Consider the following 18,054-nt stretch of genomic DNA (forward strand, 5'->3'; position numbering starts at 1 on the left):
AATTGAGGTATCTAAGATGTTAAAGGGGATTGACAAAGTGAACGGAGAGAGGATGCTTCCCCTGGTGGGACAATCTAAAACAAGAGGTCATAGTTTTAGGATGATGGACAGCAGATCTAAAACAGAGATGAGGCGGAATGATCTCTTTCATGGAGGTCCAAGGGATTCACTACCTCACAGTGCAGTGGGCATTGGGACACTGAATAAATTTAAGCATGAGATCTACAGATTTTTAGCTAGTATTAGGTTAAAAGGTCATGGGAAGTGAGCAAAAAAGTGGAGTTAAGGCTGAGATGAGATCAACCATAATTGAATCAAATGGTGGAGTAGGTTTGAAGGGCTGAATTACCTACTTCTGTTCCTAGTTCTAATGTTGTAATAGCTGTAAGATGGATCCTATTGAAATGCATGAGATACATGAATGCTTCTGCCACTTCGTTGTAGGTGCAATGAAAACCTAGGTGTCCTTGAACTCTAAAGTAAAGTCCTGAAGGGCTGAAGCGATGTGAGAATAGGTCTGAGAGCAGGCATGAAGATGAGGTGAGGCTAGTAGATATGATAAAGTATGGTGCTGGCAAAAGCACAGCAGGTCTGGCAGCATCTTCATCAGTACTTCATCAGGACTGGGGCCTGTGCCACACTTTATCAGCTATGACTTCTTCAACATCTGCAGTCCTTACTATCTCCTAGCGGCTGGTAGATTGCCGTTTCCACTACCAACTTACATGGACAAAATGTCAAGGATGATGGTGCCTGTGAAGCACACAGGGATATCATGATGTAGCCAGGGCTGGATTATGGCTTCAACAAGAATTTGGTGAGCTGCAGTTGCTAGGGACCTACACTGACGTCAGGAAGTTGCATTGTTCAGTTTCTCAGGGAAGGTGCTGGAGAATTGGAAGAGACAAGTTTGAGGCTTAATGAGATGCAAGTGTGTGGAAATAAGGTAATTGTGGCTCAATAACGAGATTTTGAAGTTGCCATTTAAAGCTTATTGGAAAACCAAGCAAATATTCGTAATTGAGATTTGTTTAATCACTTCCTTAATGTTGCCCCACTTGCTGCAGGGTCGCACAATGGTTAGCATTGCTGTCTCAGAGTGCCAGAGACCTGTGTTTACACAGCCCGAGGGTGGAATCAGAGTTTGCACATTCTCCCTGTGTCTGCATGGAATTCCTCTGGATGCTGTGGTTTTCTCCCACTGTCCAAAGATGGATTAGGTGGATTGGCCATGCTAAATTGTCCATCATGTCCAGGGGTTCACAGGCTAGGTGGATGAGCAATGGGAATTGCAGGGTTGCAGGGAAGGGGTGGGTTGCACTTCAGAGGGTTGGCTTGGACTCGATAGGCTGAATGGCCTGCTTCCACACTGTAGGGATTCTATGATTCTCATCATTGTCCACACCACTCGAGGGAGGAGTAAATTCTACTATAACATCGAGCCTCTTGTGTTTAGAGCTCAAGATATAAAAGCCAGAGTTCTATTAGTCTTTTGGATTATTTTCTGTTTGTATCTATGACATTTTGATGACCTACATACATAACCTAATTGTCTTTGGACCTCCATTGTCATTGGCTCTTTGCATTTAAAAATGATGGAATTTTCTAAGTCCACAGAAAACAACCTCACATTGAAATCTATCTTGCATAATTTTACCCATTCACTTAACCTATGAATTAGTTGTGGATTAATTCAGTTATTTCCATCAGTTGGTATGTATGAATAAAACAGGAGCAAAAGGAGACCATCTGGTCTTCTCTGATATTCAATAATACTACAATTGATTTCTTTGTGTTCTGAACGCCATATTCTCATCAATCCCTGCTAATTCTTCATTCCCTGAACTAACAAAAATCTGCCTTAAAAAATTCAGTGATTCTGTTTCCATCACCTCCTGAGGCAGGAGACTCAAAAGTCACCTTTTGAGCAAAATATATTTTATTTTAATTTCTCTCTTCTGAAAGGGCAACACCAAATTTTAAAGCAGTGCCCTCTAGTTTTGGGCTGACCCACAACCACCTCGTCAAGACCTGAAACCCTTCAATCAAGTCACCTCTCACTCTGTAACACTCCAGTAGAAACAAGCCCGTGTCCAACCTATCTTCATAAAACAATCTGCACATTCCAGGTATCAATGCAGTAAACCTCCAATGAGCTGCCTTCAATGCATTTATGTCCCCTCAATACCAGCAAAACCAAGGAACTCATTATTGACTTTCAACGGGATGTTACCCATGCCCCCCTACACATTAATAACACAGAGATAGAATGAGTGGAGAGTGTCAAGCTCCTGGGACTGGTCAAGCACAACTAGCTTTCTTGGACTCTTCATGTGGACGCACTGGTTACAACGGCCCAACAATGTCTCTTCTTCTTCAGGCAGCTGAGGAAATTTGGCATGATGATGAATATCCTTGCCAACTTTTATAGGTGCGCCATTGAGAGCATTCTGTCTGGATGTATCACTACCTGGTATGGCTGCTGTACTATTCAAGGTCAGAGAGGGTTACAGAGAGTCGTGAACTCGGCCTGAACAATCATAAAGGCCAACCTCCCATCTATAGAATCCATCTACCAGGCCCGCTGTCAAGGAAAGGCCGCCAGCATTCTCAAAGATCCATCCCACCCTGGCAATGTTTTTCTACAACCTCTACCATTGGGGAGAAGGTACAGAGGCCTGAACACATGCACCAGCCAGTTTCACAACAGTTTCTACCCTACTGTTGATAGAATACTGAATGGACTCACAAACTCTTAACATTCACCTGTACCTGTGTTTTTGTTGTTGCCGCTGTTTAGCTATTATTTACTATCTGCGTTACTTAACTCTGTGATCTGCCTGTATTGCTTGCAAGACAAAGCTTTTCTCGATATACATAATAATAAATTTAATTCAATTCAAATAAGGTGACCAAAATTGCACACAGTATTCCTGAAGCAATCTTATCAGTGCCCTGTCTAACTGAAGCATACTATCCTCACTTTTCTGGTTCTGATGAAAGAGTCACTGAATTTGAAACACTAACCCTGCTTTCGCTCCACAGATGCTGCCAGACCTGCTGAGTTTCACCAGCGATTTTTGTTTTTGTTTCAGATCTAGATCTCCAGCATCTGCAGTTTTTTTGTTTTGATTTGTCCTTATTTTTACATTCAATTCCTCTTGTAGCAAAGGATAAGATCCCATTTGCCTTCTCAATTAAATGCTGGATCTGCGTACTAACATATTGTAACTCCTGCATTAGAATACAAAAATCCTTCCGCATTTCAGAACTCTCCCATTGTTCTCCATTTAACTAATGTTCTTTTCTCATTCTTTCTGCCAAAGTGAGCAACTTCACATTTTCCCACTTTATACTCTATCTGTTAAATTTTTGCCCATTTCTTCAGCCTATCCATATCCATCTGCAACCTCCTATGTCTTCCTCATAAAATATTTTCCTACCTATCTGTATGTCATATGTTAGCTACCATACCCTCACTCCCCTTATCTAGGTCACCTCCACATCATGGCTACCATCCACACCACTAAATGCCAGCTCAAAATGAAATGATAAGCATAATAAGTCCACATTGTGTGTTACTCCTTTAAATAGCTCCAATAAACTGGTTATATGAGTTCCTTTTGACAAAACCAAGCTGTCTCTTCCCGATCACCTTACATGAGCAGCTTTAATCTCTTTAATGATCAGTTCTAATGCGTTCCCCATAATAGCTTCAACACTGTAAATAATCTAATCTAATCTAATCCAACTGGCCAATAGTTTCCTATTTGCTGTTTCCCTCCCTTCCTGAGCACTTCTCCATCTGATGGAACCATTGAGTTGATTCCTGGAAATTTCAGGAGCAGGCAGTGATTTGTTGATCTGTTTATGTCTGCCCATCGAAGTCACATGGTCTTCTTTCATTCTTTCCCGGGCGTGAGCATCCCTGGTGATGCTGACATTTGTTGTCCTTTTGCATTGTCCTGGAGAAAGTAAAGGTCAGCTGCCTTCTTGAATCACTGTAATCCAGTTTGTCTTACTAAAAGTAGAAAAACAAAGAAACACAAAATTAAAAATCACACAACACCAGGTTATAGTTCAACAGGTTTATTTGGAAGACAATTTGGGGTGGCTCAGTGGCTAGCACTGCTGCCTCACAGTGCCAGGGACCTGGGTTCAATTGCTGCCTTGGGTAACTGTCTGTGTGGAGTTTGCACATTTGCCTCGTGTCTGCATGGGTTTCCTCTGGGTGCTTTGGTTTCTGCCCACAGTCCAACGATGTGTAGATTAGGTGACTTGGTCATACTAAATTGCCCATAGTATTAGGTGCATTAGTTAGGGGTAAATACAGGGTAGGGAAGTGGGTAGGTTACTCTTCAGAGGGTCAGTGTGGACTTGTTGGGCCGAAGGGAATCCAATAACTTGGTGTTGTGTGATTTTTAACTTTGTCCACGCTAGTCCAACACCAGCACCTCCACATCATGGCTCCTTTTAGTAAGATAGACTGTAATGTTTGACATTTTAACTTTGTTTCTTTATTGTTCTGCTTTGTACCTGAGATCCTGTATCCAGGTACCTTGGTACCTAAGATGGTGCTGTCAGTGGTGACTTGTAAACTTTTCACTGTACTCGTGTGAGAACATGTGACAATAAAGCTAATTCTAATTTGTTTCCGTTTTGTACAACTGAGTCACCGACGAGGCAGTTTCTGAGGCCAGTTACAAGTCAAACTCATTGTTACAGGATAGCAGGTTTCTTAAAGTAAACTGGTGAACCAGTATTGAAATGAGTTTTTAATTCCAAATTTGTTAATGAACTGAATTTAAATGTCATCCGTGCCAAAGTGGGACTTGAAACCATGTTCTCAGAGCATTAGCACAATGAGGAATTATCAGGTCAGTCATGCCTTCACCATGCCACTCTCTCTCTCTCTCCATTATCACTGTCTAAGTGTATAAGGAACCTAGAGTATAAGCATACCCTGAGAATTTCTCACTATTCTGGCATGTAACCTTCATGCCACTAGATGTCCTTGAGACATCAGAAAGTACGAACAGTACTGAAAAGTTTCCAGTGGAATCTGTTGGCAATCCTTGCATTTAAGATACACGGGTAGAATTTTTCTTTGGGATAAATGTATTCTAAAAGATGCAGTGGTAATTATGATACCAGCTAACTAACAGGAAATAGAGAGCAGGTATAAATGGGTAATTTTCTGGTTAACTAGATGTAAAGAGTGGTGTGCCACAGGAATCATACTGGAGCCTCAAACGTTTTACAATTTATATAAGTGACTTTGGGTTCTTGTGGAACAACAGTAGTGCCCCTATCGCTTGGCCAGAAGATCCAGGTTTAAGTCCCACCTGCTCCAGAGGAACATCAAAACACAGGTTGATTACAAGCGTCTAAAACATTGACTTGGATGAAGAGACCAAGGTGCAGTTTCTAAGTTTGCTGATGACTCAAAAATAGGAAGGAAAGCACATCATAAGGAGATTATAAAAAAGATATAGATAGGCAGTGAGTGGGCAAAGATCTGGCAAATGGAGTATCACGTAGGAAAATGTGAAACTGTACTTTTTTCAGAAAGAATAATATTATCTCAATGGTAAGAGATTGCAAAGCTCGGGGATGCAGAGAGATCTGGGTATCCTTTTGCATGAATTACCAGAATAAAGTCAGTTACAGCAAGCAATTCGGAAAGCTAAAATAATGTTACCGTTTATTGTGAGTGGATTTGCGCACAAAAATAGGGAGGTTATTCTTCAGTCATGTAGAGCATGATAAGATTATATCTGGTGTACTGTGTATCCTAAAGGTCTCCTTATTTAAGGAACTAAGTAAGTGCATTGGAAGCAGTTCAGAGACGATTTACTTGACTGATTCCTGAAATGAATGGGTTGCTTACAAGGGAAGGTTGGACAGGTCACATCTGTTGGTGTTCTAAAGACTATCTCGTAACTTGATTGCAACATATAAGATCCTGAGGGGTCTTTGCAGAGTGCATATAGGGAAAAGATGTTTCCTCTTGTGGGAGAACTGAGAACCAGATGTCACTATTGATAAAATAAAGTGTCAGTCATTTAAGTTAAGGAGAACACTTTTTTTCTATCAGACAGTCATGAGTCTTTAGAACTCTCTGCCATAAAAAGGTAGTGGAAGCAGACTTCTGAATATTTCGAAAGGTGGAAATGGCTAGGTTCTTGATAAACGAGGTGGCATAGGTGGTAATGTGGAGTAACCCAAAAGCTCCTTGGAGTAAAAATCACCAACGATCGATCCTGGTACATCTACATTGACGCTACTGTCAAGAAAGCACACCCATATCTCTACTTCCTCAGGAGACTAAGAACATTTGGCTTGTCCACAATGACTCTTACCAATTTTTACAGATATACCATAGAAAGCATCCTATCTGGATGCATTACAGCTTGGTGTGGCAACGGCACTGTCCATGATCGCAAGAAATTGCAGAGAGCTATGAATGCAGTCCAGACCATCACTGAAATCCAGCCATCCTTTCATAGACTCCATTTGCATTTCCCGAAGCCAGCATAATCAAAGACCCCTCCTACCCCAGTTATGCTCTCTTCCATCCTCTTCCATTGGGCAGACGATACAAAAGTTTGAAAACACGTATCAACAGATTTAATTATAGCTTCTTCCCTGCTGTTATCAGACTTATGCACAGAATTCTCATATTTAGAGTGATTTCGTTCTGCCCTTCCCTGCAGCTGTAACTCTATATTCTGCATTCTCTTCTATTTCCCTGATATACTTACATAAGGTATGATTTATCTGGTTAGCACAGATACTTTATCTGTATCTCTCTACATGTGACAATAATAAAACAAATCAGATCAACCATGATGTTATTTAATGGTGGAGCAGGCTTGAGGGGCTACTGTTGTTCCAAATTCATATGATTGTATGGATCATAATACAGAAGCCTGGCCTAATGATTTGGGAGCGTGAGTTCAAATCCTACTACAGCAGGTGACATATTTCAAATTCAATGTATGAAGTAAATCTGAAAAGTTAGTCTCAATATTGGTGATCTACTGGATTGTCACTAAAAGCCGTATGTGGCTCCAGACCAACACCAAGGTGATTTCATCTTAACTGCCCTTGCCCAGCAAGCCATTGTATTCAATAAGTCACCACCTCTTTCTCAAGTGATTTAAGAATGGGCAATAAATATTAAGCTTTGTCAGTGTCTTTGAATGTCAAGCAGCAAGAGGTTCCAAGAATAGCAACAATTCACATTTATGTGTTGGTGATGGCACAGCAGTCAATGGAATCATTACTTTAATTGTGGTTTTCTTGCTATAAATAGAATATGTCTAATATATAATAACATTTCTCAAGATAATATACTTTATAAATGAATAATAAAAATGTTAATTCACCCCATTATTCAGGGATAATTTCTGTAAATAACATCTACGCAATGAATATTTTTATCCAAGTTCTTTACTGAGCAAAATCCAATATAAATTGGGTGGATTTTGATCGTCACTTGTTGGGCATGAAATTGAAGTGAAAGGGATGAAAACCAGGCAAATTCTATCAAGGACATTCAATACACTCAGTCAGATTACCAGCCCAACAGTGAGGACTAATACAAAACAAAATAATGCAAGATGTATTCAAAAATACAAAAGGCTACCAGTTCCTAGAGTAAAACGAGAACTGCAAATCCTGGAAATCTGAAACAAAAAATAGCATGGACTAGAGAAACTCAGCAGGTCTGACAGCGTTCTGTGGAGAGAAAACAGAGTCAGAGTTAACTTTACAATCCAAAGGGTCACTGGACTTGAATCATTAACTCTGTTTCTCTCATCACAGATGCTGCCAGACCTGCTGAGTTTCTCCAGTAAATTCTGTTTTTGTCCCATTTCCTAGAAATTCATCTCCAACCACACAAAACAATTAGTTCATGAAGTTATCAGTGGTTCAAAGAGATTAACCAGAAATTCGAGGCACCCAAAGTAATGTTTGATCTTTCTTTAGTCCTTCAGTCTTACATAGCATCCCAGGTTATTATGCTCCTATAATTCTAGCCATTATACATCCCAAATTTGAACTGGTCAACAATTGGTAGTTATCCCTTCTGCTGCCAATTCCAACTCCAACTTCACCTCAAACTCCAGAAATTCCTCCTTAAACATTTCCAGCTCCTTCTCCATCTCCCCCTCTAAAAACTATCTCTAGTGATTGTAACAAGGTCTGCCAGGTGGCCCTCATAGATTGAATTTCCTTATTGGGGGCTGTTAACCTGGTCCAATCAGGGAGCCCTGGCTGACAGATATGAACAAGAGTGTCAGAGATTCTGTTCACTTTGAGAGCTGGCTCTGAGGGGCTGGATCAGCATCAAGGGCTTTCCATTTGCAAATAAAGGGTGACCTGGATATGGGATACTGGCATCTATGGAGTTACTTCATGATCTCTTGGACAAAACTGTCCTAAAGCCTGCCTTAAGATCTCCTGATGTGGTCAGCCTCAAATGCACTAAAATCTGTAAAGCATGACAGCATGTTTTATTACACCGTAGTTTATGAATTTGTGGAATCGGTGCAGGTCTGCCGGATATTAGTTACACTGAATTCAAGATCTACTGAACAAGTTTAGATTAATTAATCCTGATCAAACGTTGTATCCTTCCTCTTTCAAATGCTGAAGGGCATGCTTTGCATTCAAAACATTTTGACTTTTTGTAATAGATTTGGTTTGTGGTTAAACAATGGGAACAAGGTACCATCAAAGAAGTAATTCATAAGTGTAGATTCCAAGCCAAAAGGCATATGCTGGTGCTTTATTCCATCTTGATATTGTCCTGCTTTGCGAGTTTGGGTTCTTTACCGACATACTCATCATGGAAAGGCCTCTCCTGGAGTACTGTGCGCAGTTCTAGTCTCCCTGTTATAGGAAGGATACTATCAAGTTGGAGAGGGTTCAGAAGAGATTGATCAGGATGTTGCCAGGAATGCAAGGATTGAGCTATAGGGAGAGGCGAGATAAGCTGAGACCTTTTTCACTGGAGCGTAGGACATTGAGAGGTGACCTTATAGAGGTTTATAAAGTAATGAGAGGTTCAAATAGGTGAATGGCAGGTGTCCTTTCTCTAGGATGGGGGGGTTCAAACTAGGCTCTTGAAGTACTTTTAAGGTGAGAGGAGAGAGATTTTAAAAAGACATGAGAGGTTCATGTGTGCCATTACCTTCTAGAAGAAGTGGTGGATGTGGATACAGTTACAACGTTTAAAAGGCATTTAGACAAATAAGGAACGTTTGGAGGGATATAAGCTAAGCACATGCAGGTGGGACTAGTTTAGTTTGCTCCAACCAGTCCATACTGACTATTATCCCAAAGTGTCTGTTTTCATGCTATATGACTCTAAGAAAGAATATTTTTAAAATGTTCCTTATTTGTATCTTGTTGAAAAAAATGAGCACTCAGTGACAGTGAAAGTATGTAATACTTGCTGTATACTTACCTTCCATTCACTGTGTAAGTTGAGTGTTGGTGGGAAATGTAACAGGCCGGCATGGATGGCAAGTCTCAGTCTGATAGCTAAGCACACTAAAGCCAAATGATATGAGAACTGACCAAGGTACTACCTCACATAACTAGAGGTTTGTTCTGGCTGTAGTACAAGTCCAGGAAGGCACAAATTTCCAGTCCCCTTTCTTCTATTTGACCTTCTGGAAGGATGTTAAATCCTGGGATCAAGGTAATGATCCCAGTCATGTTCTCTGGCATTAAGTGGAGGGGCTGTATCATGGACATAAGCTAGGATACCCGTCATTAAATCAGTACACTTTACAATGAGGGGCTGTGCATCACAAACAGCACATAATCTCTGGGATGATTGTCTGTAAAAGTGCAGCCTAAATGGCAGATTTTAGCACATAGTATGTTCACTTGCCACATCATTAAAGTTTGTGTGCAAAGAGGTTCAAAATAAATGTAATGTTAAAGTTGTCTTTCATATGTTTTGAACCTGGCGGTGCATGAAATGCAGACCTGACAAATTAGAAACACTTGATAATTCTCAGAAGAATAAAACAAGTTGGCGACTGACATGCAGTTTGCTTTAAATAGCCAGTCAAAATGATATATAAACTCAAAGAACAACAGACAAACCATTAGGTAGTGGAGAGAGTCGCGGATACAAGAAATAAGAAGCCCTTGTCAGTGGTAAGTTTACTGTTAAAGTTTGTATTTGCACAATCTGGAAGAAAGGCTAGAATATCCAGTTTAGTTTACAAACTAATTCTCACAATAAGTTTTTAAAGAGACTGAATATTCAGAAAATTGTCTGAATTATTAACATCCTCTACAAAAAGAAGGTTATCCAATCTATAAAAATAATTTCCCCCTCTCTGCTATTTTGAGGGTTATTTGAATAAATTGCTGTGTTCCACTAATTGAACTAGTCAAAGTCCCAGTTATCTTAAACGGGCTAACAATTTCAAAAAATAAGTGAAACCAATATTTGGCTAAATGTATTAAACAGAGTGCTAAAAAATAAGTTCAACTTCAGGGCTTATGAACTTACTATCTTTACATCAATGATTTTGCAATTCAGTTTAGCCCCTCATACGTTCACTTCATATTGAAAGTACATTTTTCTGCACATCAAATTAATTCTGCAATTAAAATAGCAACTGAATAAATTCGATGAGTTTATATCAATCAAAAGTGATTTCAAATAATGAGGGGAAGATATTGTGGAGCCAAGTAAATGTGAAGCTAATCCTTTTTTTTTGCATAAATTATATAAATAAAAGCAATTAAAATGCTGTTCATTCCTTTTGATTTTAAAATATTGTAACACAAAACCATAGAGTGCAAGAGATGTTCGTAAACAGAAACTTAATTGTCAGATACCTTCATGATGCTTAAGTGGGTATTCCTTTGGGAACGTTTAAGTATTTTGTTTGCTTGCTACTCCATCATGTGTTTTGAATCAGCAATTCAATTTTGGTAAATCTAACTGCCCCAGGAGTGCAACTTAAGGAAACACCGACAGCTGCACTCCATAGCAAGGAGACAATCCAATCCCAAAATAGGTGACTCTAATGCAGCTTAAGTTACAAGACCTACTAGCTGCGATATGCAAGTGGTATCATTTTATTCTAGAGACCTCTGTCTTTTTATACCTTTCTGCATGAGTTCAGATTTCACCCCTTTCACATGTTAGCCTCGCTGGATGAGAAGCCGCCAGGTTTTTGACTTTGTTGACTCCAATGGAGGTAAAGGCAGGCTCCTGTAAAAGCAGGTCAGACCTAAGCCCTGCATCACAAGCAATGGCCACAGGCCAGAGCCAGATTAAAATTGTCCTTGTGCCTTGGCATTTTTTGCGTTTAAGAAAGTCCAGTTCCTATTGAGTCAGAATCATAGAAATCTACAGCCATTCGTGTTCAACAGACTGTTATCCATATGCAAGTGGTATGCCAGGGATGGCACGGTGGCACAGTGGTGAGCACTGCTACCTCACAATGCCAGAGACCCAGGTTCAATTCCTGCCTCAGGCAACTCTCTGTGTGGAGTCTCCCCGTGTCTGCGTGGGTTTGCTCCTGTTTCCTCCCACAGTCCAAAAATGTGCAGGTTAGGTGAATTGGCCATGCTAAATTGCCCATAGTGTTAGGTGTGGGGGAATGGGTCTGGGTGGGTTGCTCTTCAGAGGGTCGGTGTGGACTTGTTGGGCCGAAGGGCCTGTTTCCACGCTGTAAGTAATCTAATTATATGTTGGACCAGGGCAGCAAGAGACTTTCAGAGAGTCACAAGGGTTTAAGCATATTTTAGCACCAACACCAGTTTCCATCATGCCCTTTGGAACCCTTTACCTGTCCAAAACCAAACAAACCCCTTGCTGCTGGGGAAAACAAGGCTTTTCTTAAAAAAAATCACCTGTTCAGATACATTACACCACACCTCTGGAACAGGTGGGACTTGGACTCAAGTCTCCTAGTCCCGAGGTGGAGACACTACAAGTGAAGGTAATGGCTTAGTGGTATCATCGCTGGATTGTAAATCCAGAGACCCAGGTAATGTTCTGGGACCAGCTGTGGAAGATGGTGGAATTTGAATTCAATAAATATCGAGATTTAAGAATCCCACGATGACCATGAATCCATTGCTGATTGTCGGGGAAAACCCAACTGGTTCATTAATGCCCCTTAGGGAGGGAAACTGCCAACCTTACCCAGTCTGGCCTACCTGTGACTCCAGACTCACAGCAATGTAGTTGACTCATAACTGCCCTCTGGAAAATAAATGCTGGCGGTGCCCTTATTCTGTGACTGAAAAAAAATCACCACCTCAAGAGCACACTTAAAGTAAACCATGCAATTAACATTTTGCAACGACAGGCCACCAGGGGTAGATAAGATAAGGAAAGAGGTGGACATTAAATTGAAATAGAATCAGAGGGGAAAATAATGGACCACGGCACCCATCTCTCTCTCTCTAAAGGCTGCTTTTTTTCTGTTTCGTTATTCAGAGATGCTATCACACACGACTGGACTGCTTTCTTTTCCCATGACTAAATCACTCGTGTTGCTAATTAAAAACCAATTATCTAGCATTACTAACCAAGACTAGTGCGCCATAACAAATATAGGGGAGATTAGGCAAAGACAGTTCTTTTTTATATACTGTATATCTGGAAGTGCTCTTACATACACCTGAATGGTTTATACAGTTTGTAAATACAGAGGCCAATGTGAAAGACAAGGGAGTTGAATTAAGCAGGGCTCAAAGAAAACACAGTTCAGCCCCACAGATTCTTGTTTCGTGTTTCTTGTTTCTAATCAACGTATACAGTGATGTCATTACATATGCCTGGACAGGTGGGATTTGAACCTGGGTCTCCTTGACCTGAGTTAAATATACTACCGCTGCACCACAACACACTTCAAAGCACAGTTCTTCATATAGTTTCTTTTTATTTCTGCTTTTCACGAGGGACACTTTTACACAAAACTGAACCCTTTTTGTCTACTACCAAATCACTCTTCTCGCTTTTCTCCTGTCATCTCCACCACCAAATCAGCCAGATTCCTGAAGCAATGATCTGTTTACATGTAAAACCTGTCTGGGGCAGTGTAAAAGAGAAAGAGAGAGGGGGGAGAGAGAGAGAGAGGGATGGAGGGAGGTGGGGGAGAGGGAGAGAGAGAGAGACACAGAGAGGGACGGGGAGTGAGAGAGAGAGAGGGAGAGACAGAGAAGGAGCGGAAGGGGAGAGAGAGAGAGGTACGGGAGGGAGAGAGATGGAGAGGGTCAGAGGGGGAGGAGAGGGAGAGAGTGAGAGGGAGAGAGAGGGAGGGAGAGAGAGAAAGATAAAGGGGGGAGAGAGAGAGAGAGCATTAAATTACAATGGAGTTGGAGGGTGGGGGGGGGGACATTAAACATTTCAGCTCCTGCGGTGCCTGCCTGTCTCTAAAAGCATCAAGAGTATTCGTGGGACATTGTGAAGAACATGGGTCTTCTTTTCTATCTGGAACTACTGTCACACACAACTGATCCATGTTTCTCACAACAAGTCACCCTTGGCAATTTTCATATTAAATACGGTCAGAGTTGTTATCCTCTGAAATGGGTGGGACTTGAATCCAGGCCTCCAGCCCAGAGGTAGGGACACTACCACTGTGCCACAACTACAAGAGCCCTGATACATAGTTGTTTTTATATATATCCGGAAATGCTGTTACACACACCTGAATGGTTTACACGTTTGTGAATACAGAGTCCAATGTGTATTATCTGCTCTCCATTGACACTGGACCTGTATTTCTAACACTGACAATTTGGCCTGTCATGTTTGTTCCAGCCAAAAGAAAAGCTGTCCAACCCAATCCCTATTCCAGCAATTGGTACATGCACTGCACATCAAGTGCATATCCAAGTACTTTTTAAAGTGCAACGTTTCTGCTGCAACCATCTCTTCAGGCAATGGGTTCACTCTTTTACCAACCTCTGGGTGAAAACTTTGTCCTCACACCCCTCTAATTACTCCACCAATTACAGGTGTCCCCCTCCCGTATCTGCGGGTGATACATTCCAAGACCGGATAGTAGCGAACCCTGTCATTTAAATGAGAAATGTACCTCCCTGCAATCCCCTGGAATTATTCCTGGAATGTTCCATGTAATATGTCAGGGCCACGGTAAACCGCGGATAACTGAAACCATGGAAACCAAATCCCGGATATGGGGGTTCTAGTGGATGAGAAATAAATCCTTCCTATCTTGGGCCCTCATAAATTCCTTATAAATTCGCAGACCGCAATTAAATCCCTTCGCAGTCTCCTCTGTGCCAAAACAAACAACATCCGCCTATTCAATCTTTCATCGTAGCTAAAATCCTCCAGTCTGGCAACATCCCCTTTCATGCAAACAGTGACCAAAGCTCTACGTAATATTCTCACTATAACCTACTTGGTGTTTTAAACAGTTCTGGAACAGCCTCTCTATGCAAATATTCTGTTTTGACTACTAAAGCAAAGACCCTTGTACACTTTCTCAGTTAGCGAGTCTAGTTGCCCTGCCACCTTCAGAGATCTTTGGCCACAACACCTCCCAGTACAGATTTCTTTTCTTTCATTTTGTATTCTCCTGTCTGTTTGGCCTCTCAAATTGCATTATCTCACATTTCTCTGGGTTGTATTCCATTTGTCACATTTAAGCCCAGCTGATGTAGTCCATAGCTTTCTTCCTCAGTGTCAACCACTTACTAAAGTTTGATATCATCTGTAAACATTTTGCTCAAGCTAAATCCTTGACCTGTCATAGTCATAGAGATGTACAGCACGGAAACAGACCCTTCGGTCCAACCTGTCCATATTGACCAGATATCCCAACCCAATCTAGTCCCACCTGCCAGCACCCGGCCCATATCCCTCCAAACCCTTCCTATTCATATACCCATCCAAATGCCTCTTAAATGTTGCAATTGTACCAGCCTCCACCACATCTTCTGGCAGCTCATTTCACACCCTCTGTGTGAAAAAGTTGCCCCTTAGGTCTCTTTTAAATCTTTCCCCACTCACCCTAAACCTATGCCCTCCAGTTTTTTTTAGATTAGTTACAGTTGGAAACAGGCCCTTTGGCCCAACAAGTCCACACCGACCCTCCTAAGCGCAAACCACCCAGACCCATTCTCCTACATTTACCCCTTCACCTAACACTACGGGTAATTTAGCGCGGCCAATTCACCTAACCTACACATTTTTGGACTGTGGGAGGAAACCGGAGCAAACCCAGGGAGAATGTGCAAACTCCACATAGTCAGTCGCCTGAGGCGGGAATTGAACCCAGGTCTCTGGCCCAATCTGGAGTGCTGGACTCCGTGACCCCAGGGAGAAAAACCTTGTCTATTTACCCCATCCATGCCCCTCATGATTTTATAAACCTCTAAAAGGTCATCCCCCAGCCCCGATGCTCCAGGGAAAACAGCCCCAGCCTATTCAGCCTCTCCCTATAGCTCAAACCCTCCAACCCTGGCAACACCCTTGTAAATCGTTTCTGAACCCTTTCAAGTTTCACAACATCTTTCTGATAGGAAGGTGACCAGTTTACTACAAAAACCAAGGAATCTGCTACAGAGTTCTGTGGAACCTCACCTGAAGTGTCACTTCAGACACAAAACCATCCATTTGACCAGTACCCTGTGGTTCCTGCCACCGAGCCTATTTTAGATCCAAATTGCCACTTTCTCTTGCAACCCATTCTATTTTTCTGATCGGTTTACTGTGGGAGCCCTTGTCAAATCCTTGCTAAAATCCATTCAGACTGTATTTGATGTATTACTCCTTCTGAGGTATCCTGGTATCACCATTTGATTTTTTTAACAGAAGGTAAGAATGCACAAAAGAAAGATTTTCATTTAAATAGAATTTTTCACAATCATCCACTTCTCAAGGCATCTTACATCCAATTAAGTATTCGAAGTGTAGTCACTATCGTAATGTAAGGGCAGCACGGTGGCTCAGTGGTTAGCACTGCTGCCTCTTAGCACCAGGGACCCAGGTTCGGTTCCTGCCTTGGGTGACTGTCTGTGTGGAGTTTACATGTTCTCCTCGTGTCTGTGTGGGTTTCCTCCCACAGTCCAAAGATGTGCAGGTTAGGTGAATTGGCCATTCTAAATTGCCCATAGTGTTCAGGGATGTGTGGGTTAGGGGCATTAGTCAGGGGAAATGTAAAGTAATGGGGAATAGGATACTCTTCAGAAGGTTGGTTGGGCTGAATGGCCTGTTTCCACTCTGTAGTGATTCTATTCTATGAAATGTAGGAAACCTGATGGCCAATTTACCCATAACAAACATTGATGTGATAATCTGTTTATTTACACCTCAGTCAATGTTACACATCGGCCAGGACACTAAGATTAGCTCTACTTCAAAATAGTGGCGGTGATCTTTTACAGGAAAATGGCACTTCAGTTTAATAAGATATCTAAAAATGATACCTTCAACAGTGCAGCACTCCCTCAGTATCACACTGAAGTGTTAGCCTTGATTTTACTCCCTCTCAAGTCCTGGGTTGAGAGTTGCACCGCCAACATGATGATTCAGGGACAAGAGGGAGACAGGAGAGGTTAGCATGGTCAGCGATTTACAACTAACCCTGTAAATAGCAACTAAACAATAAATGGCTGGAAAACGCTTTGTGTCTGAAAAAAAACTGGGATAAAAATTCTTCTTTTAAGGAAGGGGTGGAGGGATTGAGCTTTTGGGAGAGGCTGAATAGGCTGGGATTATTTTCCCTGGAGTATTGGTGACTGAGAGGTGAGCTAAGAGATGTTTATAAAATCACGAGAGGCATGGATAGGGTGAATAACCAATGTCTTTTTCCCCAGATAGGCGATTCCTAGGTTTAAGGTGAAAGGGAAAAGATTTAAAAGGGATCTAAGGGGCATTTTTTTCACAGAGAATGATGGGTATATGGAATGAGCTGTCAGAGGAAGTAATGGAGGCTGGTAAAATTACAACATTTAAGATGCATTTGTAGGGGTATGTAAATAGGAAGGGCTTGGAGGGATATGGGCCAAATGCTGGCAAATGGAACTAAATTAATGTAGCATATCTGGTTGGCATGGACGCGTTAGACTGAAGGGTCTGTTTCCGTACTGTACAACTTTATGACTCTATGACCTTTATCTAAAGTCTGTGTGTTAGCTGTCAGCATTTTGCTTTATCCTAGTTTTAACTTTGCAAAAGATTGGGTGTTTTACTTTCAACACTCCCTTGGCATCAGTTAGGGATCAGACCAGGCTGTTCTCCCATCCCACAGTATTGTAAGGAGAGAGTTAAGACCCGAACTGTTATATCATTTAAAAACAAGTGCTAGATGTCATCCGATTGGTCAACACAAGGGTTTGATCAAAACACACTTTATTCATACAACACAGTTAAAATACAATAAAAGGAAGAATTGGCAAAACCCTAACCCTAACCCTAAACTTTAGTCGTTAAATAATACAATAATCATCAACTGTTTCAATATAGAGAGCATCCCTTAATTTAATAAATCTGCAGGAAGGAGACAGCCGAGCGGTATTATGGCTACACTGTGAATCCAGAGACCCAGGTAATGATGTGGGAGCTTGGGTTCACCATGGTATATGGTGAAATTTGCATTTTTTTTTTAAATCTGAAATTAAGTCTCTAACGACAATCATGAAACCATTGTTGGAAAAACCCATCTAGTTCACTAATGTCCGTTAGGGAAGGAAATCTGCCATCTTAACCTGGTCTGGCCTACATGTGACTCCAGACCCACAGCAATGTGATTGACATTTAACTTCTCTCTGGGGCAATTAGGGATGGGCAATAAATGCTGGCCAGCCAGAAACAACCTATGTCCCGTGAATGGATTTTTTTTAAAGTGTCCCAAATTTTGGCAAAAATTTAGAGTTTGCTTACTAAGAATTTATCTACCTGTGCCTTAAAGATATTTCAAAGGCTCTGCTTCCTCTGCCTTTGCAGGAAGACATTTCCAAATATCACGACTCTGTGTGAAGGAAAAAATATGCATCATTGCTGTTATTTCCTCCTCATTTCTAAAC

At 41.4% G+C, this 18,054-nt stretch overlaps 1 protein-coding gene across 1 annotated transcript in view; it reads left to right on the forward strand.

The window, feature by feature from the left end:
* Positions 1-10,146: 10,146 nt before the first annotated feature.
* LOC122561933 (parvalbumin-like EF-hand-containing protein) overlaps positions 10,147-18,054 on the forward strand; it is a 41,471-nt gene continuing 33,563 nt past the window's right edge. The window contains exon 1 of the mRNA XM_043714249.2: positions 10,147-10,182. The gene's annotated coding sequence lies outside the window, so the exon portion shown is untranslated. The remainder of the gene's footprint in view (positions 10,183-18,054) is intronic.

This window comes from Chiloscyllium plagiosum, unplaced genomic scaffold (assembly GCF_037043375.1).
Source record: "Chiloscyllium plagiosum isolate Xiang-an unplaced genomic scaffold, Cpla_swu_hap1 HiC_scaffold_25, whole genome shotgun sequence".
Lineage (NCBI taxonomy): Eukaryota > Metazoa > Chordata > Chondrichthyes > Orectolobiformes > Hemiscylliidae > Chiloscyllium > Chiloscyllium plagiosum.